The sequence below is a fragment of the Phyllobates terribilis genome, unplaced genomic scaffold (genome assembly GCF_046119375.1).
Source record: "Phyllobates terribilis strain yellow unplaced genomic scaffold, ASM4611937v1 Scaffold_4__5_contigs__length_816908805, whole genome shotgun sequence".
Classification (NCBI taxonomy): Eukaryota; Metazoa; Chordata; class Amphibia; order Anura; family Dendrobatidae; genus Phyllobates; species Phyllobates terribilis.
Genome location: NW_027362764.1, coordinates 113,171,118 through 113,197,692, shown reverse-complemented (window position 1 = coordinate 113,197,692; position 26,575 = coordinate 113,171,118).

The following is a 26,575-nucleotide window of genomic DNA, read 5'->3' as shown; positions in this document are numbered from 1 at the left end:
TCGCCGACGCCACCATCCTCCTCCTCTGAAACCACCACCTCGGCTGCTAGAGCCCCCTACCACCATAGATGATGGTGCCACTGCTACCACTACCAACATCATTGGGTATTTGAGTGATATTTTCCAATTACTCTTTACCCATGTCATATAACTTCAAAAACTGACTGCTCATCTCATCCAATTCTTCAACTAGAAGAATCGTTGTGGGTTGAAACTCTGATTTCCATATCTACTAACCTGAAGAGTATTACATCCGAATAAAGTGAGATCAGGCAGGGGCAGTAATTCATTAATGGAAATGAATTGTTCAACGAGGCCCTGAGTTAAAAAGGATGAGCAAGTGATTATATTTAAATTTGCTATAATTGATTTGGGGAAGAGCTGCCGTGACAAGAATGAATTGATCATTAAATTTATTAGAGAAATAAATTCCATGGCTATTAAGGCAGTGAATGGAAACACTTTGCTGACTGCACCAGAATATACAGGAATAAGAGATATTTTAGGAGAAAATCCACCCATAAGATTTATAAATGTTAAGTGTGCACTATAATTTCAGTCAACAAACTTTCTCTTAAAATGATCACTGATAGATAATGCAAATATTGGATTAATTGTTTTCGTGAAAGACTATAACAATATCATTTTAGACCTCTCATTTTCATGGGTTGATGGAAGCTGATCTCATTTTTATGCTTGGCTTTTATCTCTACTGTACGAGTGACAAGGTCATGGGGAAGAAGCGTTGACAACCTGGCAGCAGGAGGATGCTTTGTGATCACCTTTTAATCGATGTACCCTTCTAAAAATCAAAGCTTTAGGGCCCGATTCATAAAACAATTTGCGCTAGAAAACTGTTGTGAAACTGTTTTACGGTTATGACGCCAGTTTGGTTTGTTTGTTGTTTTTATTAGCTTAGCAATAGGGTTGTGATCTAGTGTAGGCTAACAAATTCAATATAATTTCTGCTTCAAAAGTAGCGTAAATTATGGTAGAAATGTTCTCCAGTCTATGACTGGTGTACATCTCTATTTCTAGCGTATGGCAGCCGAAAGACTCGCCAGATGCAGAAGCATGGGTTTGGTGCATCTTACTCCAGCGGTCTTTGCATTAACTTAAAATATTTATAATGACTACAAATGTGACTTCAAACTACATAGATTTTTATACAAGTCCTAAAAGTAGATAAATAGAACTAAATAAAACAGATTAGTCAAAAATACAGTTGTGGCCAAAAGTTTTGGCACCCTTGAAATTGTTCCAGAAGTATTTTTCCCAGAAAATTATTTCAATTATACATGTTTTGTTATACACTTGTTTATTTCCTTTGTGTGTATTGGAACAACACAAAAAAACTGAGAAAAAAAGTCTAATTTGACACAATTTCACACAAAACACCAAAAATAGGTGTTGCCACCCTCAACTTAATATTTGGTTGCACATCTTTAGGAATAAATAACTGCAATCAATTGCTTCCTCTAACCATCAACAAGCTTCGTACATCTTTCAACTGGAATTTTGGACCACTCTTCTTTTGCAAACTGCTCCAGGTCTCTCATATATGAAGAGCGCATTCTCCCAACAGCAATTTTAAGATCTCTCCACAGGTGTTCAATGGGATTTAGATCCGGCTCATTGCTGGCCACTTCAGAACTCTCCAGCGCTTTGTTTCCATCCATGTCTTGGCTTCTTGAAGTATGTTTGGGGTCATTGTTCTACTGGATGACCCATGATCTAGGACGCAAACCTAGATTTCTGACACTGGGCACTACATTGCGACCCAAAATCCTTTGGTAATCTTTAGATTTCATGATGCTTTGCATACAGTCAAGGCACCCAGTGTCAGAGGCAGCAAAACAACCCTAGACCATCTTTGAACCTCTACCATATTTGACTGTAGGTACTGTGTACTTTTCTTTTAGGCCTAATTCAGTTTTTGGTAAACAGTAAAATGATGTGCTTTACCGAAAAGCTCTATCTTGGTCTCGTCTGTTCTCAAGGTGCTTTCCCAGAAGGATTTTGGCTTACATACATTTTGGCAAACTGCAGTCTAGCTTTTCTATGTCTGTGTGTCAGCAGTGGGGTCCTCGTGGGTCTCCTGCCAATGTGTTTCATTTCATGGAAATGTCGACGGATACTTTGCGCTGATGCACCCTGATCCTGCAGGACAGCTTGAATTTCTTTGGAACTTGATTGGGGCTGCTTATCCACCATCCAAACTATCCTGCAAACTTTCCTCAATATTTCTCTTCCGTCCACATCCAGGGAGATTAGCTACAATGCTATAGGTTGTAAATTTCTTGATCATATTGCACACCGTGGACAAAGGAACATCAAGATCTTTGGAGATGGACTTTTAACTTTGAGATTGTTGATATTGTTTAACAATTTTGGTTCTCAAGTCCTCAGGCAGTTCTCTTCTCCTCTTTCTGTTCTCCATGCTTAGTGTGGCACACACAGACACACAATGCAAAGATTGAGTCAACTTCCCCCTTTTTTATCTGGTTTCTGGTGTGATTTTCATATTGCAAACACCTGTTACTTGTCACAGGTGAGTTTGAACGAGCATCACACACGAGCAACGAAACAAAGTTGTTTACCCACAATTTTGGAAAGGTGCCAACAATTTTGTCCAGCCCATTTTGGGGGTTTTGTGTGAAATTATGTCCAATTTGCCTTTTTTTCCTCTGATTTTGTGTTGTTTCAATACACATAAAGGGAATAAACATGTGTATAACAAAAGATGTGTGATTCGAATAATTTTCTGAGAGAAATACTTTATTTTCTAGAACAATTTCAAGAGTGCCAACACTTTCGTTCATGACTGTATTACACTTTGCATTTTTTTAAATGAGGAAAATGATCCAATATCACATATATAGGAGTGGCAAAAGTATGTGAACCTTCAGGATTGTCAGATAATTTGAAGATGAAATTAGATTATGGTATTTTCAATCAATGGGATGAAAATCCGGTTTGAGTGGGTGACTTGTTTTTATTTAACGAACAGGAGTCTATCAAAACCTGATCATCCCAACACAACAATGTACTAGGGCACGAACAAACGAACAAAACACACGGGCACGAACAAAACACATTTTTGAGAACATCAGTAAAAGAATTGATGATGCTCCTAAAACTGGAAAAGGTTACAAAACCATCTCTAGAGAGTTTTGACTTCACAAATCCAAAGTCACATAGATTGTCTACAAATGGAGGAAAGTCAAGGCCATTATCACCCTCCTCAGGAGTGGTCGACCAACGAAGATCATTCCAAGAGTAATACTAGTCTGCAAGGTCACAAAGGAACCCAAGGTAACCTCTAAGTAACTATAGGTCTCTTCCATATTAGCTACTGTTAATCTACATGTGTTCACCATAAGAACACTGAACAACAATCTTGTACTTGGCAGAATTGCAAGGAGAAAGCCTCTTATCTTCAATAATAACATTTCTGCCTGTCTTCAGTTTACTAAAGACAATCTGGATAGCCAGAAGGTTATTGAACAATGTTTTGTGAATGGATGAGGCCTAAGTAGAGCTTTTCGGTTTAAATAAGAAGTGTTATGTTTGTAGAAAGAAAAACACTGCATTACAGCATGAAAGCATCATACCATCTGTGAAATATGGTGGTGGTACTATCATGGTTTAGGAATGTTTTCCTGCACCTTTGCCAGGATGGCTTGACATTATTGATGAAACAATGGATTATGAAGTGAAGCAACAAATTCTAAAGGAAAATGTTGTGTCACCTGTCCATGAGCAGAAACTCAAGAGACATTACTTGCGGGGCGACGCTGGTCTCTGTATGCCAGGTATTCTTAGAACATGCACTGACAGCGAGCTCTCCTGCCATCTCATTACTTCTGATCAGAGCTGGCAAGAGAGCACAGTGTCTCTGTGCGTATTCCACAGGCAAAATTCTACTGAGCATTCGTCGGAATTGACAACCAGTGCATGCTTAATAGCGGAGGGACTAACCCAGCCCATGAAACAGAGGTCACTGATGACGCTTCATTTCAGGGAGGAGGTAGAGGCTGCGGCAGTAACTGCAGCCTCTTCCCTCTGATGACACTTCGCTTGAGTATCCCTCCTATCATTCACGCTCAAAGATGAAGTAAAAAAAAAACAAACAGTCAGTGTAGTGGAGGAAGGATAGGGAATATTTAATTAAAGTATATTATAAAAAAGAATAGATTATGAGATCAAATAGATAGGCATTTCGACTTCAAATTAACCGGGGTTTCAGACTTTAAGTTTTGGAATGGCCAAGCCTGAATCTTGATCTTAATCCTATAGAAATGTTGTGGAAGGGCCTGAAGCGAGCAGTTCATGGGTGAAAACCCATCAACATAACATAGGGGAAGCTATTTTGAAGAAAGGAATGGGGTAAAATTCCTCCATACCAATGTGCAGGACTAATCAACAATTGCCAGAAATGTTTAAATGCAGTTTTTGCATCTTAAAGAGGGTCCCACCAGATACTGAAAGCAAAGGTCTGCCGCTCACAAACGTGATATTGGAATATTTTTCTCAGAAGAAAATGAAAGTGTCTAATATTTTTTACTTGATTTTTTGATTTGGTTCACTTTATCTACTTTTAGGAGTTATGTGGAAATCTCCTTTAGTTTTAGGTCAAATTTATGCTGAACTATTAAAAATTCTGAATGGTGTACAAACTGATGATGAGCAGCACTGACCACTGTTTATATACAGTTGTGCTCAAAAGTTTACATACCCCGGCAGAATTTTTCCTTTCTTGGCCTTGTTTCAGAGAATATTAATGATAACAAAAAAAGTTTTTCTCCACTCATGGTTATTGGTTGGGTGAAGCCATTTATTGTCAAACTACTGTGTTTTCTCTTTTTAAATCTTAATGACAACCAAAAACATCCAAATGACCCTGATCAAAAGTTCACATACCCTGATGATTTGGGCCTCATAACATGCACAGAATTTGACACAAATGGGTTTGAATGGCTACTTAAGGTAACATCCTCACCTGTGACCTGTTTGCTTGTAATCAGTGTGTGTGCATGAAAGCTGAGTGAATTTCTGGGATCCAGGCAGACGCTAGCATCTTTCATCCAGCCACTGACGTTTCTGGATTGTGAGTCATGGGGAAAGCAAAAGAATTGTCAATGGATCTACGAGAAAAGGTAGTTGAACTGAATAATACAGGAAAGGGATGCAAAAAAATACCCAAGGAATTGATAATGCCAGTCAGCAGCGTTCAAACTGTGATTAACAAATGGAAAATCAGGGGCTCTGTAAAAACCAAACCACGGTCGTGTATTCCAACAAATATTTCGGCCACAACTGCCAGGAAAATTGTTTGGGATCCAAAGAAAAACCCACAAATAACAGATGAAATTCAGGACTCTCTGAAAACTATAGGTGTTGCTGTTTCAAGATGAACAATAAGGAGGCACTTGAAGAAAAATGGGCTGCATGGTAATTTGGAGTGATGACACCAAAATTGAACTTTTTGGCAACAACCATAAACGTTACATTTGGAGAGAGGACAACAAGGCCTATGATGAAAGGAACACCATTCCTACAGTAAAGCACGGAGGTGGATTGCTGATGTTTTGGGAATGTGTGAGCTACAAAGGCACAGGAAACTTGGTGAAAGTTGAAGGAAAGATGAATGCAGCACGTTATCAGCACATACTGGAGGCAAATTTGCACTTATCAGCCCGGAAGCTGCACATGGGACATACTTGGACGTTCCAACATGGCAACGATCCAAAACACAAGGCCAAGTTGACCTGTCATTGGCTACAGCAGAACAAAGTGAAGGATCTGGAGTGGCTATCTCGGTCTCCTGACCTCAATATCATTGAGCCACTCTGGGCACATCTCAAGCGCGCAGTTCATGCTAGAGAGCCCAGGAATTTACAGGAACTGGAGACTTTTTGCCAAGAAGAATGGGCAGCTTCACCATCTGAGAAAATAAAGAAACTCATCCACAACTACCACAAAAGACTTCACGCTGTCATTGATGTTAGAGGGATCAATACACGGTATTAAGAACTGGGGTATGTGAACTTTTGATCAGGGTCATTTGGATGTTTTTGGTTGACATTAAGATTTAAAAAGAGCAAGCACATTAGTTTGACAATAAATGGCTTCACCCAACCAATAACCATGAGTGGAGAAAAAGTTTTTTTGTTATCATTCGTATTCTCTGAAACAAGGTCAAGAAAGGAAAAATTCTGCCGGGGTATGTAAACTTTTGAGCACAACTATACATGTACAGTACAGACCAAAAGTTTGGACACACCTTCTCATTTAAAGATTTTTCTGTATTTTCATGACTATAAAAATTGTACATTCACACTGAAGGCATCAAAACTATGAATTAACACATGTGGAATTATATACTTAACAAAGAAGTGTGAAACAACTGAAAATATGTCTTATATTCTAGGTTCTTCAAAGTAGCCACCTTTAGCTTTGATGACTTCTTTGCACTCTCTTGGCGTTCTCTTGATGAGCTTCAAGAGGTAGTCACCGGAAATGTTCTTCCAACAATCTTGAAGCAGTTCCCAGAGATGCTTAGCACTTGTTGGCCCTTTTGCCTTCACTCTGTGGTCCAGCTCACCCCAAACCATCTCGATTGGGTTCAGGTCTGGTGACTGTGGAGGCCAGGTCGTAGCACCCCATCACTCTCCTCCTTGGTCAAATAGCCCTTACACAGCTTGGAGTTGTGTTTGGGGTCATTGTCCTGTTGAAAAATAAATGATGGTCCAACTAAACGCAAACCAGATGGAATAGCATGCCGCTACAAGATGCTGTGGTAGCCATGCTGGTTCAGTATGCCTTCAATTTTGAATAAATCCCGAACAGTGTCACCAGCACAGCACCCCCACACCATCACACCTTCTCCTCCATGCTTCACGGTGGGAACCAGGCATATAGAGTCCATCCGTTCACCTTTTCTGCGTTGCGCAAAGACACGATGGTTGGAACCAAAGATCTCAAATTTGGACACATCAGACCAAAGCACAGATTTCCACTGGTCTAATGTCCATTCCTTGTGTTCTTTAGCCCAAACAAGTCTCTTCTGCTTGTTGCCTGTCCTTAGCAGTGGTTTCCTAGCAGCTATTTTACCTTGAAGGCCTGTTGCACAAAGTCTCCTCTTAACAGTTGTTGAAGAGATGTGTCTGCTGCTAGAACTCTGTGTGGCATTGACCTGGTCTCTAATCTGAGCTGCTGTTAACCTGCGATTTCTGAGGCTGGTGACTCGGATAAACTTATCCTCAGAAGCAGAGGTGACTCTTGGTCTTCCTTTTCTGGGGCGGTCCTCATGTGAGCCAGTTTCTTTGTAGCGCTTGATGGTTTTTGCAACTGCACTTGGGGACACTTTCAAAGTTTTTCCAATTTTTCGCACTGACTGACCTTAATTTCTTAAAGTAATGACGGCCACTTGTTTTTCTTTACTTAGCTGCTTTTTTCTTGCCATATTATAAATTCTAACAGTCTATTCAGTAGGACTATCAGCTGTGTATCCACCAGACTTCTGCACAGCACAACTGATGGTCCCAACCCCATTTATAAGGCAAGAAATCCCACTTATTAAACCTGACAGGACACACCAGTGAAGTGAAAACCATTTCCGTTGACTACCTCTTGAAGCTCATCAAGAGAATGCCAAGTGTGCAAAGCAGTCATTAAAGCAAAAGGTGGCTACTTTGAAGAACCTAGAATATAAGACATACTTTCAGTTGTTTCACACTTTTTTATTAAGTATATAATTCCACATGTGTTAATTCATAGTTTTGATCCTTCAGTGTGAATGTACAATTTTTATAGTCATGAAAATACAGAAAAATCTTTAAATGAAAAGGTATGTCCAAACTTTTGGTCTGTACTGTATATATGTATATACAGTGTATATACTGTATCCTACCAATGAGACCATATCGTAGAGGTAACTTTTGATGTTACTTTATTTTGCACATTTTTGCTGTTTTTACACATTAAACTAAGATAAGGAAAACAAAAAATTATAAAACGTGTTGTGACATAGTATTCATTGGTCGCAAATTAATAGCTCAGAATCTCTGCAAGTTAAATGTGACTGTGACCATTAATAACCGGTGAAATACCAAAATAACACATAATGGAGAATAAATGGATTGTTGGACAATGATCACCAGATGTAAAACATGTGTTTCGGCCAATGTGTTAAATGCAAGAATAAAAAAAATGGATATTGTACAGGTGGAATATGCTGCCGCAAACTTTACACAAGAAACAGGTTTCAATTTTATGAACATGAACACCTGAAAAGTATGGTGTAATAACCTCACTAGTAACTGGTGCCTGGAGCCAAATAGCCAACATCCCAGACTGCGAGAATACAATGAAACCTAAAACATTGAAGTATATTAATAAAAAAAAACACAATCATTTTAAAGGAAGTGCATCCAATATCTATTTTTGATATTTGGAGCCATAGCAGATGTTCATCCAGATTCTTTTCAGTGAAGGGTTATGTAACCTGAGCGCTATAGGAATTACATAATCAGGTTGTTGCATCTGCCATAATTGTAAAGAAGGAAATCATGTGACAATAAAACAAGATATTATGAATATTGCCACCATTCATGGTTACAGTGGAGCATTACCTTTGGAGACCTTTTAAAGCTCAAGAGCCATATTATTGCTACATACAAGAGATACAAGAGTTGTATGGGTCAATCATATAAAGTTATTTTCTCTTCCTGTTATATTAAATTTTCCATTAATATGTATTTTTTTGCTTGGAATAAATTCCACAATTCTCTTGAATCCATCGTTAGTTTGCTTTTGTTCCTGTGTCTCTCCATTCCTGAGATATAGGTGTCTCTTCCCTGTATGTAAATTCAGTCTTTTTAGCCAACTGGGTGTGGTGCCAAGGATGGAGATATCATTGGTGCAACCTGTGCGGCTGCACAGGGGTCCAAGAGGTAAGGGGGCCCATATCTATCTCCAAAGCAGGTGCAATTTTGCATTTTTAGGAGCTCTTGGGCTGCAAAGGGCTCATATATTGTTCTTGCACAGGGGCCTTTTTTTGTCTCTGTCCGCCAGTGTGTGGTGCTCAAGAAAATTCCCATAGTAGAAAGATGAGGACCACGCCAAATTGATTAAAAAGACAAATTACTTACGGGGAAAAAGGGACCGTTTCTCAGGAATGGAGAGATGCAGGAACACAAGAAAAACAGTGCAGGATTCTTGAGAACAGCGGTATAAAAAATACATATATATAGCAAGTGACAAGTCCTCTTTTAATCACATGCTGTATTACACAGAAGTATTAGTTGTAGATCAGAGAAGTATGGTTTTATCCAGAGACACTACGTGGCCCTCCATCTTCTCCATTCTATGAATGCGCAGAAATCGGACTGCACTCAAATGTCATCCGAGTACAGTCCGATGTTTCCCACAGACTCATTGATTGGCATGGCCGAGTGCGTTCCAAATATTGGATTAAACTCTGGCATGCAAACACTGTCCAAGGAAAAATCGGACATTGCATAGCCCCACAGAATAACATGGGGACGAGTGCAATCCACCAAAATGATGGAAAACATTCGTCCGATTCTTGCAACTGTCTGCACGGGCCCTAAGGCGGCATGTCAATAGAAAATACTGTCACTTAATGATTGCAGGTGTTCCGAGCTCTGAAACCTCCTCAATACTGAGAATGAATGGACTGCGGCATTGCTTCAGAGCTGCGTCATTTTCAGAGCTTTTCCCTTACACATGTGAAGTGGGGCCCAGGGCCGGAGCTGTGGGCCTGCTCTGCTCATCCGCGCCCCGGTGCCCCACAACTAAACAGTGTGCTTTTCCATCAATATTGTGCTGCATACTCACGTTCAGGCCTGAGGCCTCGGCTGAATCCATGTCCATGGGTCCAGGATCAGTTACACATATTAGGAGAAACTTGGTTAGTTTCAACAAAGTTCACTTTACTGGACATTTCATATACAGTAGTATGCAATATGCCCATACCGGGCACAGCACCCTCGAATTGTGCTTCCCTTCACACAGTACATCGTGTGGCACAGCCTCTGTTTCACCCCGATTGTCCCTATCTCAACAGACTCTGTTGGTCCTAGGAGCTTACCATATGATCTGGCAACGCAGCTTCTCTGAGATTCGCCATCGTTCCCTCTGGTTTTCCCCCGTCAAACCTTTTCTGCACCGAAGAGAATGGCGTACACACTCCAGTGCCCACCCCGGACCTTACGAGGATCTCTGCAAGACTTTTGGTGTGTCCTCCTGCTGCAAGAACCATATGTACTTGTGGTGCCCGCTGCAGATTGGACCCGAAGTTCCACTTGGACCTCTCACTGTGTTAGATTCTCACTCTCACTCTAACTGCCTAAACCAGGAAATGCGCTTTCTTTTAAACTAACCCTATCCTCTCCCATGCTGGGCTGGTCCCAAACATATTAACCGTACTTTGTCCTACTGTACCTACAGTAACTGTCTATCGCTAGTCTTCCTATTCTGCTCACAACTGAATCTTTCCCTATGCATTAACCATGCACATTAATCACATAACATTAGCGTCTATAAGATTCTATGCAATATTTCATATTGCTATAAAAACATACCATAAAACCACAGTTGTGCAAATACAATATAATCACGTCTGAACATTCTATAACAGTTGTCTTACAGGAGAACAGGCGCGTGACCGTTCCAGTCACCCCCTTACACTTGGGTGTTCATTGCCTCTAGCCACAGACAGGCTCCATTCAAGAGAATGAGATGTCCAGATGGCCAGTAGTGCCTCTATGCATGACAGAGTGTCTGCAAGTGAACACCGCCATCTCCTGGTTAAAGATGATAGGGAAAGGAAAAGCATAAAGAATTACATTGGCAGGAACTCAAGAGTGAGGTACATGTTCCCTCAGGGAAAAGATTGGAGGAGACGTCAGGTCAGCTGACAGCTGTGGCCCAGTTAATAATTATAAAAGACCCGGGAGGGCCAAGAAGGGGAGAAGTCGGCACCTGTACCTGCAGCAGGACGATTACTTTGAGCTGCAAAGTTAGCTTCTAGCCACCATTACAAGAAACCGGACCCAAGTAAAGGACTAAAGAGATCAGACCCGAGTGAAAACCTGAGAGAGACCAGACCCAAGTGAAGAACCGAGATAGACCAAACCTGAGTGAGGACCCGAGAGAAGACCCAACAGAGACCAGACCCAAGTGAAGACCCAAGAGAGACCAGACCTGAGTGAAGACCCAAGAGAAGACCTGAGAGATACTAGAGCCGGAAGAGCTGAACCAAGTGAGCAGAGTCAGGGCTGAGAGAGAGACGACTAGGCCGCAGTGGAAGGATGTTCGTGTGAGTCTTCACTTCCTTTGCAGATGTACAGTACAAAGTGGGGACGGGGGAAAAGTTTCAGGGAACAAAAGCAGCCAGCTTGCAGGCTGAGCAGAGTAACCCACCAATCTGGGACCTGCGGTCTAGTGTGTAGTATTGTCGACCCCCCGTTTGGGCCTGTGTTATGTTATGCATTGTCTAGAGCAGTGGTTCTCAACCTGTGGGTCGTGACCCCTTTGGGGGTCACCTAAGACCATCGGAAATATGTGTTTTCTGATGGTCTTAGGCAGTAATGCCCTTACTGCTGTATGGGGCCCAGTGAACAGCGGTAAAGAGCGGGGGCCCGATCTGTGCTTACTGCTCTACGGGCCCCAGGGTATCGTGTGCCGCAGCGCGGCCACTGGCGGCTTACATCTTGGCGCAGGGAGCTTCAGCCTTGGAGCTCTCATGGCCGTGCAGCTTCAAGGGAGTCCCTCCACCTCTTCTATGACGTACTGGAGTCGGCGCATACGCGATGACATCATTGCGTACTCGCCGGCATCAAGCGCCAGGATGGCAGCCCAGAAGTGGAGCTGCAGGTATCATATGAGAGGTAAGTAGGAAAAACTTTTTTAATATAATTAATTAAATGGTCTTGGGGCACGTGATGAACTGAGAGTGGGGGTGGGGAGAGCATATGATGAACTGGGAGTGGGGGTGGAGAGAGCATATGATGAACTGGGAGTGGGGGGTGGGGAGAGCATATGGTGAACTGGGAGTGGGGGTTGGGGAGAGCACATGAACTGGGAGTGGGGGGTGAGGAGAGCATATGATGAACTGGGAGTGGGGGTTGGGGAGAGCACATGATGAACTGGGAGTGGGGGTTGGGGAGAGCACATGATGAACTGGGAGTGGGGGGTGGGGAGAGCATATGATGAACTGGGAGTGGTGGTTGGGGAGAGCACATGATGAACTGGGAGTGGGGGGGTGCATCTGTGGCACCCCAGGGGTCTGGTTCCCACAGTAATAGCAATATTACGTCTGTGAGCAGGTGGGAGGTTTCCTGGTCAGACATCCTATGCATGCCACACCTCCTGCCCAGTCCTGGGAGGGGAAGAACTTCCCCTATATAAAGCTGGGGCTGAGGCAGGGTTAGTGAGTAGAGAGAAAGAGCAGAGAACACAGACAGAGACACAGTCTGGTCTGTAGTGGAGCAGCTATAGGAAAGAAAGATCAGGAGCTCTGTGGGAGCTGTGCTAAAAGAGGTCAGGGGCTGGAAGCTGTAGAGCTCGCCCTGATTGAAGAGTTCTTACCGGACCCGGAGTCCGAGGCTGTGGGGACTAATCCTTACCCAGCAGCAGAAACCGCCCGGCAGGGGATTTCAGGTCCTCTGGCCAAGAAACCCGAAGGCACGGTCACACGCAAGGGACCAGCACCGCGGCGTGGAGCGGAAGCTACCAAAAGGCCCCGAGTCACCGGCCATACGGGTGAGCACCACACGGTACACTCAGGGACGTGGGCTATTTTTACCCGCCTCTAGCAAGGTAGCCAGAAGAGTACGATTAGTTGGGGAGGCCTACAACTCTGCCTGGCCAGGGGAGATCCCATCAGCTCACGGACTGACCAGGCCCCGATCGCTAGCCAGTACTCCGGGAGGGTCTACTTTGTCACCAGTAAAGACCCAGAACTACACCGCACCGTCTCTGAGTGGTTCCTGCTACCCCCTTCAAACACGTCGGTTGCCCTGAGGCCATACCCCTCCTGTTGGGGGTTCTACCAGCTACGCTGCACGACCTTACCACCGGCCTCAGCGGTCCGCCCTGCAGCGGCGGCTTCATAGCCGCATTCAACGGGTGGCGTAGTCGAACACCGTACCATCTTCTGCTAAACTCTGCCGCTCAGTTTGACTCCCTGGGCACGGACCGGGTCACCGCCACGAGACTACTACCCCTATCAGATCCGGCTCTGGGTAGGCTCCCGCGTGCGCAACGCTGCGCGACTCAGGCCCAGGGGCGCGTCAACTTTTGGCGTAGTCGGCAGGATTTCGTGCCCACAACCACCGGGTACTGCGTGCCTGAAAAGGAGACTTTTAAACTTGCCTGTGGTGAAGATTCCCGCCATCCGACGCCATCTTCTACCTTCTTCCCGCCATCCGTGGAGTTTTCCTGCCGTTGGACGCCATCTTCTGCCTTCTTCCCGCCATCCGTGGAGTTTTCCTGCCGTTGGACGCCATCTTGAAGACGCCGCGCGGGAAGAAGAGGGGCGTGGACTCCGAAAGCGCGCGAGAACTGAAGCCCCGCCTCACGTCCGGACGTTGCGTAAGGTCCTGGAAGGAGCCCAGCAGACGCCGACGTCACAGGAGCGCGACGGAAGGTCCTCGACCCTGACGGTCCACTGCGGAGCCGCGGCCTACGGAAGAGGATCATCGCAAGGTAGGCCACGGTCCACTTGGGGGGAGGAAGATGTCGGATACGGAGGAGAGCTTCACTGCCGCAGCCACCGCCAGCGCCACCGCTGCAGCGGTCATGCCTTTCACGATGCCCTATATCCCGGGGGCAGCCTGGCTACCCCAGTACTCAGGGGAGTCACATACCCTGAATGACTTTAGAGAAAAGCTGGATAGCCTCTTCCAGGTGTACCCCCTCACAGAAGAGCAAAAAGTGAGCATCCTGGTGGCCCAACTAACCGGGGCAGCCCAAAGGGAGGTAAAGTCCTGGCCACCTGGGAGGAGGACTGTCGCAGGGATATTAACCCGGCTGAAGGACACCTTTGATACCCGCACCTCAGCCGAGATTAAGCTTAGATTCTACGGGTGCAAACAGCGAGCACATGAGAGTATAAGAGACTATGCTTTAAACCTACAAGAGGCCATGAGAGCCATTAAGCAGACCGACCCTGACGGCGTGGGAAACGAGGACAGGCTGTTGACCGAACAATTTATAGAGGGACTATATTGCAATGCCCACCGAACCCAGTTGCGGGCAATGGCCTTACAGGATCCTCATCTGGACTTTGCACAGTTCAAGGACAGAGCCATCCGGGTGCTCCGAGAACCGGCACCGGGTGGCGTTGTGACCCACAGGCGCCCTACTACCGCTTACCACCAGGAGGCGGCGCCCTTGTCGGCAGGGCCTGTGGGAGCTGATGCGCAGGCTTTGAACAATGACCCGGCTCCAGACCTGCACCATCAGGTCCAAGAGCTAGCTAAAAGCGTTGCCGCGCTAACCCGAACTGTGCAGTCGTTACAGGTTTCTGCTCCAGGGAAGATCCAGCTGGCATCCGGACCGGAGGACATCCCGTGGCGTCGACCAAGGAGGACCCCACCGGCCAGAGGAAGACCCAGCGACCGATACAACGAGGACGGACAACCCATCTGCCGCCGCTGCAATCAACCCGGACATATGGCAAGGTACTGTCCTTTAAACTGGCACAACCTGGGGTAGAGGGCCAACCCCTAGGAATAAGATCACCAGGCCCATCGAACTGGCGTGACAAATACGTGGGAGGACGTCCAGTCTTGCCTGTAGTACTGGATGGCATTCCTATGAGTGCCCTACTTGACACCGGGTCACAGGTCACCACCATCCCGTACGTGCTCTTTAAGCAGTACTGGAATGACTCGGATATAACCCGCTACCCTGACGACGACTTGAGTATCATCGCCAGCAATGGTCAACCCGTGCCACAGATCGGATTCAAAGAGATGACCATTAAATTCGGTAGAGTCGAACTGGCAGCACAGGGACTGATCATTGTAGACATTGACAAGCGCGAGAGTCACCCAAAGATAACGCTAGGAACTAATGTGATTGAAAATTGTCTTGCAGAGGTGATTTTCATTTTACAGCAGGTTGCCAAGAACGCCAGCTCCGGCCAGCAGCGAGTGCTCCAAAAAGAGATCCGGGCACTGATGCGGCGGCAACAGGTGGAACTCTCCGGTGGTGAGATTGGAAGCGTGAGAATGTGTGACCCTTTCCCAATTGCCATGCCCCCAAAAAGTGAAATGATGATTTGGTGCTGGGCAGCTATTGGTCTAAGATGTAGAGACTACCAAGCAATGGTAGAACCCGTCTACTCAGACAGTAGGCCCACCATTTTGACAGCACGGGGGGTGGTTGATGTACGTCATGGGAGGGTGCCCGTTCGCATAATAAACATCGGGAAGAGAGAAGTACACCTGCCCCGGTATGCTACGCTAGCCAAATTGTATACCATCAATCAAAATTCTGTACAGTCCGTGGAACCCTTGCCTCCATCTCATCCAGAGGAAGGTAACGGCTCTAAGAAAACAATAGAGGACTGGTGTCAGCAACTACATTTGGGTACTGACTCCACTCCCTCACACCAGAAACAGGGAGTCTATCGGGTGGTTCAAGAGTACGAGAGAGTGTTTAGTAAACACCCGTTAGACTTCGGGCGAGTAAAGGGGGTAGAACACCATATCCCCACGGGAGACCATCCTCCCATAAAGGAGAGATACCGACCCGTACCCCCTGCACACTACCAACACGCCAAGGGGATGCTTAGAGACATGAAGGAGGCTGGGGTAATCAGGGATAGCTGTAGCCCCTGGGCAGCTCCACTAGTCTTGGTTAAAAAGAAAGACAACACCATGAGAATGTGTGTAGATTACCAGAAAATCAACCGTATCACACACAAAGATGCGTACCCCTTACCAAGGATAGAGGAGTCTTTGGCTGCTTTAAAATCTGCTAACTTCTTCTCCACTTTGGATCTCACTAGCGGGTACTGGCAGGTTCCTGTAGCAGAGGCGGACCGGGAGAAGACCGCATTCACCACCCCGATAGGACTTAGCGAGTTTACCTGCATGCCGTTCGGACTCTGCAACGCACCAGGAACCTTCCAACGGTTGATGGAATGCTGTCTGGGACACCGAAACTTCGAGACGGTCCTGTTATACCTGGACGATGTCATCGTCTACTCCAAGACCTACGAGGACCACCTGAAACACCTGGCAGAAGTGTTCGAAGCCCTGGCAAACTACGGCCTAAAGGTGAAACCCTCCAAGTGTCACCTCCTGAAACCAAAGGTGCAGTACCTGGGACACGTGGTGAGTGCTGACGGAGTGGCTCCCGACCCTGATAAGATCACCGCAATTAAGGAATGGCCAAGCCCCTCCAGCGTAAAGGAAGTGCGGCAGTTCCTCGGGTTGGTAGGCTACTACTGAAGATTCATTCCCGGTTTCACCAAAAAGGCAGCTCCTATGCAGGACCTCCTGATAGGCCAGTCCAGGAAGGCCAAGAACCAGAAGCCGCCCTTCAGATGGGAGATGCTGGAAGAAGAGTCCTTCCGCCAGCTGAAGATGGCCCTCACGGGGGATGAAATCCTGGCGTACCCGGATTACAGCCAGCCCTTTATCCTCTACACCGACGCAAGTAACATCGGGCTAGGAGCCGTACTGTCCCAGATCCAGCAGGGGAAGGAACGGGTAATTGCTTACGCCAGCCGAAAACTGCGACCCACCGAAAGAAACCCTGAGAATTACAGCTCATTCAAGTTAGAATTCCTGGCAGTGGTGTGGGCAGTCACCGAACGCTTTAAGCACTACCTCGCCTCTTCCCGGTTCACCGTGTACACGGATAACAACCCGTTGACACACCTGGATACGGCAAGACTCGGTGCCCTGGAGCAGAGATGGATGGCCCGCCTGTCCAACTATGAGTTCACGATCAAATACCGGGCAGGACGTTCCAATACCAACGCGGATGCCTTGTCCAGAATGCCAAACCTACCGGACGTAGGGGAAGATCCAGAGGAATTGGAAGAAGTTGAACTCCCCGCGTTCCACCGTCATGGGACTATCCAGTATTCCCACCGTGTAAGGGGTAAGCAATCCGCTACGTTCAACCCCTTACCTCATTACAACTGGGCGGAAACGCAAGACAGTGACCCCGCCGTCCGACTGGTGAAGGAGATGCTGACTCAGCCAGATGCCCGCCTTGACCCAGACGCTCCGGAGGAGACCAAGCAACTGTGGGCTGAGAAGAGTCGACTGTTCCTTTACAAGGGGAAGTTGTGCCGCAGAATGGTTAACTCCCGGACGCATGAACTGATCTGGCAAGTAGTGGTGCCAAGAAGAGACGCGGCTATGGTACTGGAGGCATACCATGACGGAGCTGGGCACTTCGGATGGAAGAAGCTGGAGTTCCTGCTGCGCGGGCGGTTACACTGGGTAGGCATGAGGGGAACCATCGAGAGGTGGTGCAGAGACTGTGGACCGTGCCACCTAAGAAGGAAGGACCGTGCCAGCCAGAAGACTCCCTTGCAGCCCATCATCACCCGACAGCCACTGGAACTGGTAGCCCTGGACCATGTGAAACTGGCTCCAAGCAGATCTGGGTATGTCTACGCCCTCACAATCGTAGATCATTACTCCCGGTTCCTGGTGGTGGTCCCGGTCAAGGACTTAACGGCTCAAACAGCAGCCAGAGCCTTCCAGCAGCACTTCTGCCGTCCACACGGATACCCAGAGCAGGTGCTGACGGACCAAGGACCTGCCTTTGAAGCGGAAGTCTTCCAGGAGTTCTGCACTCTGTATGGCTGCCGGAAGATAAGAACAACACCCTATCATCCGCAAACCAATGGGCTCTGCGAGAAAATGAACCAGGTGGTGATAGATCTTCTGAAAACATTGCCCCTGGAGGAACGCAGTCTGTGGCCTGAGAAACTGCCTGATCTGGTGGACCTATACAACCACATCCCGGTAGGTTCTACCAACTGTACCCCGGCTTACCTAATGAGAGCAAGACCTGGTAAGCTTCCTGTTGATCTGGAGATGGGAGTCCTGACACCCGAGGACACTTCACCAGAAGCAGACTGGGACACAGAAAGGCAGCAGCAGTACCGGAAAGTACAGGAGAGCGTGGAGCGAAGTCTCTGTCAAGCTAGAGAAAGACAGGAGAAGACTTACAACCAGTATGCTCCCGCTGTTCCCCTGGTACCTGGAGAGCAGGTCTTGAAGAGGAAGAGACGCCTCCACAAGTTGGACGACCAGTGGGAGAAGGACCCGTACATCGTACTGCCCTCAAGCCATGAGAACCCGAAAGTCTGCATAATCAGTAAGGACGGAGGAGAAACCACAGCCATTGTCTCCCGAGATCACCTGAAGAAGTGTCCCGAACAGCTACGAAGCCCTGAAGAAGAACAAGAAGACCCTCGACCCGCAGAGGAAAGGGAAGATATGGTTAGTACTGTACTCGGAGACTTCCCTCGGTCTTGGACTCAAGTAAATGGTGCTGTTGTGGTACCCGTCCTCACCTTCCTCCAACCAGCATCCCAAGTGCCTACGGAGAAACAGGTAGAGCTGGAAGAGCAGCCGGTCCAGGAGGCAGAAGACCCCACACAAGCAGACCAGGAGGATCAACCCTCTGCTTATAGTGAGCCTGCCGTACCCCTAGTGAGCCAAAGAGCCCGTAGACAGCTGCCCAGTTTACCTTTGACAGCTCCTACACCTGGTAGCTCAGGACCAGTCAGTCAGCTCCGTAGGTCCACTAGAGCCACTAGAGGCCAGTTACCCGTACGTTGGAGGATCTAAGTGTTTAGACTGTTTATTTGTATTTACCTGTTTTCTGTTACCTGTAAATAATTGTGTATTTTTAGTTATTTTATAGGTGTCGTTTATGGATTATCCGGAATCCTTTGTACATAGGTTTGGAGCGTACCCAGGAATGGACTAAAGACTGTTAAGGACTCGGGGTAGGACAGACCCCTACCTGGTTACGGCTCCCTGTTTCTTGGTGAAATGGACACCTTTGTTTTCTTCAAAGACTGCACCCGGTTGCGGACATGCCGTGACCATCCTAATGTGTTTTTCTTTATTGTACTGTTTCTGTTTTTACTTGTTATGTTTTACAAAAATATGTTTAGTCCCGGAGTACTAAATTTCACTAGGGGGGAATGTGGCACCCCAGGGGTCTGGTTCCCACAGTAATAGCAATATTACGTCTGTGAGCAGGTGGGAGGTTTCCTGGTCAGACATCCTATGCATGCCACACCTCCTGCCCAGTCCTGGGAGGGGAAGAACTTCCCCTATATAAAGCTGGGGCTGAGGCAGGGTTAGTGAGTAGAGAGAAAGAGCAGAGAACACAGACAAAGACACAGTCTGGTCTGTAGTGGAGCAGCTATAGGAAAGAAAGATCAGGAGCTCTGTGGGAGCTGTGCTAAAAGAGGTCAGGGGCTGGAAGCTGTAGAGCTCGCCCTGATTGAAGAGTTCTTACCGGACCTGGAGTCCGAGGCTGTGGGGACTAATCCTTACCCAGCAGCAGAAACCGCCCGGCAGGGGATTTCAGGTCCTCTGGCCAAGAAACCCGAAGGCACGGTCACACGCAAGGGACCAGCACCGCGACGTGGAGCGGAAGCTACCAAAAGGCCCCGAGTCACCGGCCATACGGGTGAGCACCACACGGTACACTCAGGGACGTGGGCTACTTTTACCCGCCTCTAGCAAGGTAGCCAGAAGAGTACGATTAGTTGGGGAGGCCTACAACTCCGCCTGGCCAAGGGAGATCCCATCAGCTCACGGACTGACCAGGCCCCGATCGCTAGCCAGTACTCCGGGAGGGTCTACTTTGTCACCAGTAAAGACCCAGAACTACACCGCACCGTCTCTGAGTGGTTCCTGCTACCCCCTTCAAACACGTCGGTTGCCCTGAGGCCATACCCCTCCCGTTGGGGGTTCTACCAGCTACGCTGCACGACCTTACCACCGGCCTCAGCGGTCCGCCCTGCAGCGGTGGCTTCATAGCCGCATTCAACGGGTGGCGTAGTCGAACACCGTACCATCTTCTGCTAAACTCTGCCGCTCAGTTTGACTCCCTGGGCACGGACCGGGTCACCGCCACGAGACTACTACCCCTATCAGATCCGGCTCCGGGTAGGCTCCCGCGTGCACAATGCTGCGCGACTCAGGCCCAGGGGCGCGTCACATCTGCGTACCTGTTAACACTGATATAAAATGTAGACACACAAATAAGTCAAGGAGTGATGAGTGACAGGGGGCACAAATTCAGGAAAACAGACAACAGATTTAGGGGCCAGAATTTCTATGCATGGTCTACCACTTAAAAGATAACTTAATTAATATTATTTTTTCAATACATGACTTAATGCATTACATATTACATACATCACAAAGGATCTCCTTCAGTGTACAAGGCATCTGGCCCTAGACCTTCAGAAGCTGGATGATTGATGGGAGCTTTACAGTCGTTTATTAACCTATAACCATTGCAGCCTTGGTGTGAAATGTTTCTGTAGTTTGATTATGCTCTGGTGTTTGCTTGTCTGCACATTCACACAGATCCAATAGGACTATTACTAACTTTTCTCAGGACCAGCCTGGGAAACTGTAGACATTCCACATGGTCTGGAAAGACTGCCGACCACACATAGCATGCGGGTGTGCAGGATCCCGTATTTCCCTTTGTCCACGAAGATAACACATCATTAACTATATGATAGGTGGCTGCATTATGATGTAGAGGCAGAGAACTCTGTGCAGACTTGAGTATTTCACCCTCAACATTATTCCCTATAATCAGTCCTGTCCCAATAAGCACACATTTTATGGAACTATTCAATCTGCATTTTTCATGAATAAGACCCATACCCATTATAGTGTTTGAGGCTGTTTACATGGCCACATTTTTTTGAGACCGGATAAAAACACAGGCATGTTCGATTCATAAATCAAACTTGTCTATTTTAAAAAAATTTTAAAAAAAGTGAACGGACAACACAAGGATGCCATCCATGTGTCATGCAAGTGCTGTCTAGTTTTTATTAATATGTAAAGGTGAGTGAACTGATTTAATGCGTATTTAATTTGTGCCAAATTTTAGGTAATTTGCTGAACAAAGAAAACACTGGCATGATAAATGGCACATGATAAGTGGTGTGCACTGGCACAGATTTTGCTTTGGGTATCAAATGCTTCAAGTTACTATAAAATTATGAAAGCGTAAGTAAATGAGGAAATACAGAAGTCAGGGCTTCATCAGTGTGCTGGATCCACTTAAAGGGACTCTGTCAGCACAGAATGACTGTTCAAACAAAGTACAGGCGCTCGGTGCATCATGGCAGGGCCGAATATTTAAGTGCACCTTCCCACCTGCTTGTTTCCCTTCTGTTGCCTCCCTTTTCTGGCCTTATGAAGGCAGAGCTGTCAATCAAAGAAGAGGGGTGGAGATTGAGGGAAGACAAGCAGGTGGGAAGGTGTAGTTATATGTCCTCGACATGATGCACCGAGCGGCAGGATTTAGTTTGAACAGTCATTCTGTGCTGACAGTCCCTTCAATGTCATCCACCTATAGAAGTCTCAGCTGCAAACTTCCCACCAAAGAGAAAACTAAAACAACTAAAACTAAGAAACTATGTTGAAACAAAAAGTATATTCACCTAAATGGGTTATGCATTGATAGCTAATCCTTAGACCTGGCTTGACCATCGATGTGTGATCGGTGGGGGTCCAACCATCAGGATCCACATGAATATGAAGTACAAAGAAGCCACAGAAACTTCAATTATAAGTCTTGCAGATATAATAATAATAATCTTTTTATTTATATAGCGCCAACATATTCCGCAGCGCTTTACAATTCAGACAATTTACAGACATTATGGGCACTGTCCCCATTGGGGCTCACAATCTACATTCCCTATCAGTATGTCTTTGGAGTGTGGGAGGAAACCGGAGATATCACACGGTATAGCACATGGTACAGCGCAATCAGAATGGACTATCATGCCCTGTATATAAATAGAAGCATGAAATGCAGCAGCCATTTTGTGGTGAATGTGAATAGTGAGAGAAAGTCACTGCTTATAGCAAAAGAGAGATAGTGAGAGAAAGCCAAAACACTGAAGTAACTGTACAGATAGCGTGTGATAGCACAGCAGTGAAGAACGATTACCATCCATTTACCCATAAGATTATATGGTGAGGTTACTCCGACGTCACATACGCTTTCTGTGACGAAACAACTTCTTATCTTAATCAGCCAGATGTCTAGATTTGTTAAGCCAAGAGAAATACACTATTGTGTTTGTGTTGACTTGTGAATGTATGTGTTTTTCTTTGGCTGGTCAAGAAGGATAGTGACTCAGTGTTTTGGAACAATGATGTTTGTTAATATGCTAATTACCTATTGTACTAAAGTCAGCTAGTTTATTTACAAGAGCAGGGGGATTAGCACAAACAATGATACCTGAGAGCTGCACCTCCACCCCCTCCCCACCCCCCTCCCGACCTGTGACTGATGACCTTAACCACATATGTAAATATAAAAAGGGTTTTTCTATCCTGCTGGAGAGGGAATCAAGGAGAATCAGAAAGACTTTTCAGGACAGTAGCTTGGAAGCATGGCTCGATCCAGAGAGACACAGATTTGGGTTCTACATGATTCCGGCCTATGGGTACATGGCCCTGACTGGAAGCATACAGATCTGCTCCATTGACCATCAGAGAACTTATGGATACATTTGTAGAGACCAGGTAGGGAAGATGAAGTCACTTGGCCCCATGGATATGTTGTTTTTGGGTTGCCATGTGAGACACTCCAGTCACCTGGAACCCATGGAGACATTCGAAGAAGCCAGATTGGGACCAGCCGGTCATATGGTCCCATGGAAACTCAGCTTCCTAAGATTGCCAATACCTTTTCTCTATGGGGGCCCGCCAAAAGTGGGTAGTTGGCCCTGGAAGTCCCAAAGTCGCAGCTGTTCTATTCCCAGGCGGGCCAGAGGAAGGGTGAGACTGTGTAATTTTGAACCATCTTTGGTATTTGCTGGGACTGTTCTATATGATTATTGTCTGTCTGGTGGTTCAATAAAGTATTGCCACACTGTTTTACCCTCACCCTGTGTTGTCTGAGTGGTATTACACCCACGGAAGACCCCAGGTCTTCACACTATCTTTTCATTAAAGAGCTTGAAAGGAGCTGTACACAGTCCTAGAAGAACTCAGATTGTTATCCACGTCTTTCCAGGGCAGTTGGAATACATGCGATTTGCAGCTTATCAATTTATGGGGAAAAAATTCAGTGAAGAAGGCAAATTTAAATTTTAAAATATTTTCTCAACTCTAGTATGAGAAGCTTGGAAACCTTCATCTTTTTTTAGCATTCAAGGAAAATGGATGTCACACTAAGGGCACAGACAGACGGCTGTATAACACAGACGACAGTCGCATCACAATGCTCGGACTGGCCGACGGCTCTCCTCACCTGAGCGTCAGAGCTGCATAGAAATACATGAAGCTGTCACGCTAGCCAGTCCGAGCATTGCAATGCAATCGACGTCCATGTTATACAGCCATCTGTCTGTACCCGAAGACCAAGTTCATGCGACCATATTTTTGTCCAAGTGCTGTCCATTAAGAAGCGGACAGCACTCAGACCAATGTTATTCAACGGGGCAGTGCAGATGAGCTATTTTTTTTAGGGACCGAATCGGCACATGAAAGAAATCACAGCGTGCACTAGCTTCTTCCATGTGTAGGATGAGACCTATTCAAGTCTATAAGTGCACAGGAAAAATCGGATCCAATATGGAGCATCTATAAATATCTCCTCTGCAAACTAAAAAAACAACTAAGAAACTATGAAAACAACAGCAACATCATTATGTCTACCTCAAGAGGTTATGTACTGAAATATTTTCTTTAGACCTGTGCCGACCATCCATGTGTGACTGGTGGAGATCTAACCCTCAGGACTCACATGAATAAGTAGCATAAAGAAGCTGCAGCAACTTCAATGATAAGCCGAGCACATCACCCGTGCTTGAGGCTGCTCCATACACGGCAGCTTTAGTGACTTCTGAAGAGATCTGCGGCCAGTGGTCCTATGGTATGGACGATCTATGGTCCTTTGGTAAATAGAGCCTATCCCTTCTTAGCCCTAAATTAAGAGTGATATAGGTTCATTCAAAGAAAGGGTAGGGAAGTGCTGTGGGGCTAAGTTGTGAAAAATTTTGTTGGTAAAATGAATATAGTGCAAACTATGGTGGGCTTCCTGGACTACAGCTTTAATATCCCCACATTGCACCTTATTTATATTACCCGGAAAGCTTTTCTAATTGGCATGCCGCATTTTTATGGTTTTTACGTCATTCACTTTAAGCAACGTGCTAATTGATGTTGACATCTATCAGGGACTAACACCTCCGCAAGGACCATAGCTTTAGGATAAAGTAGAGGTTGGACAATGAGTAACCAGAAGACACAGACATGTGTGGTAGTCACAGCAGTGTGTCAAGTTAATAAACTGAGTGCGTTTAGACTGTATGGACAGTGAGATGTGCCTGCCTACAATGACCCCCTTGTGCAAGTTTAAATGCCCCATACAGCTTGGGAATCTATCACATGTGTTAACAAGAGTGGATGAAGGCTGCAAATTGTCTTTTATTGGGCTCAGAGCTTTTGTCAATTGTATACAGACTATTAGTTACATTGTGATAATGATGATGGGGAAACACTCAGATTTTTCTAAAACAGTTCCTGTTTGTGTAGTGCCCTGAATGGATACAATGCCCATCACAACCATGCAATAGAGTAAAGGTGCCCACTGCAACTTCAATATCTGTCTGGCCAATGCATGTTCTGCCTACAGCTATCCTCGTCTCCCCCATACGCCACATATGCTCAGCTTTTAGGGTAGGAGCAAATAAGCTGCAGTTAGACAATTCGCGGCTTGATGGATGAATCAATTCAGAGTGAATCAAATTCATTGAGAATTTAACGAAAAAATTGGATTTGCAACAACTTGAATTTTTTCACGTTTTAATTTGCACCAATGGAGCATGCTCCTGACAAATTGCTGAATTCTTTTGAGGGCTGGAAAGGGGTTAAAAAATAAAAATAAAAGATTATACTCACCTGTCCTAGACCCGCCCCTCATCTGTCGTGTTGCCGCATATGCGAAGTGAAGACCAGAGGACGAGGAGCCCTGGTGATAGAATAGATGAAGGTTGAGTCTAGAATTGGTGAGGATATTTAATTATTTTTGAACCCCTTACCTTCCCACCCTTTTATTATGCTTTGGAGTCTGGAGAGACCCCAGAGCATAATAAATGTCTTTTCAAGGCACATTTGCTTCATGTTGAATGGATTCAGTTTTAGAATTTTTCAGCTGATTCAGGCTAATCGAACCTGTAATTAATTTTTCAAAATTCACATCTTTCTACTTCCAGTGGCTTATGTCCCAATAGAAAAAAAACTGGGCATATTGAAATCCCACAGGGCCTATTCTTCTTTCCCCGAAAATCTGCAGTAAGGGATATTGCCCAAACCCCCATATAAGATAGACAGTCCCACCAAAATTAGTGGTTTACCCAACTTTGCTTTTATAATGTGTGCAAAATTATTAGACAATTTTTATTTTTGATTATATCATTTTATTATTGAACAACTACAATGCTGTCGATCAATCCAGATGATTAATAAACCTGAACCCTGAATATTTAATAAAGTTAAAGTGAGGTTTTTCTTGCTTTCTTAGGGAGAGTATTTATGCGTGCAGAATTATTTTGCCACTAAATGAAAAACATACATTTTCCCAATTGTTTATTTTTATCTGTTAAAGTGAGAATAGTAACCAAAAAACTTAAAACATACAAATAATAAATTTCTGTAACTTGAAATAAAAAATCACTGACCAACATAGCCCCCATTCTTTTCTATAAGGCTAAGTGCCCACGATGCAGAAATGCTGCATATTTTTTACGCTTCTCGCTGGCAGGAGAAACGCATGCGGATTTTACATGCGTTTTTCCCGCCAGGTAGAAGCGTTTGTGAAGCGTTTTTGCATGCATTTCTGCATGCGGGTTATCAAGCGCTTTTCCAAGCGATTTTAGCATCACTTGGAAAAGTGCTTGACAACTTGTTCACACTATATAAATCCATGCAACCAGCATGGATTTATAGTAGTGTGACCAAGTTAGTTAAAAAAAGAATAAGAATGGTGAAAAATAAAAAAAATAAAGTTTATACTTACCTTCCGATGTCTTCCCGGTGTTTTGTCTGCTCCGTCCGGTGTCTTGCACTGCTTGCGGGGGTGTGAAGGACCTGCGGTGATGTCATTGAGCCATGTGATGGGTCACATGACTCAGTGACGTCATGGCAGGTCCTTCACATCAACGCGAACATTGCAAGACACTGGACGGAGCAGACAAAACACCGGGAAGACATCGGAAGGTAAGTATAAACTTTATTTTTTATTTTAAATTCTGTTTTTTACAGTTTCTATGGTACCC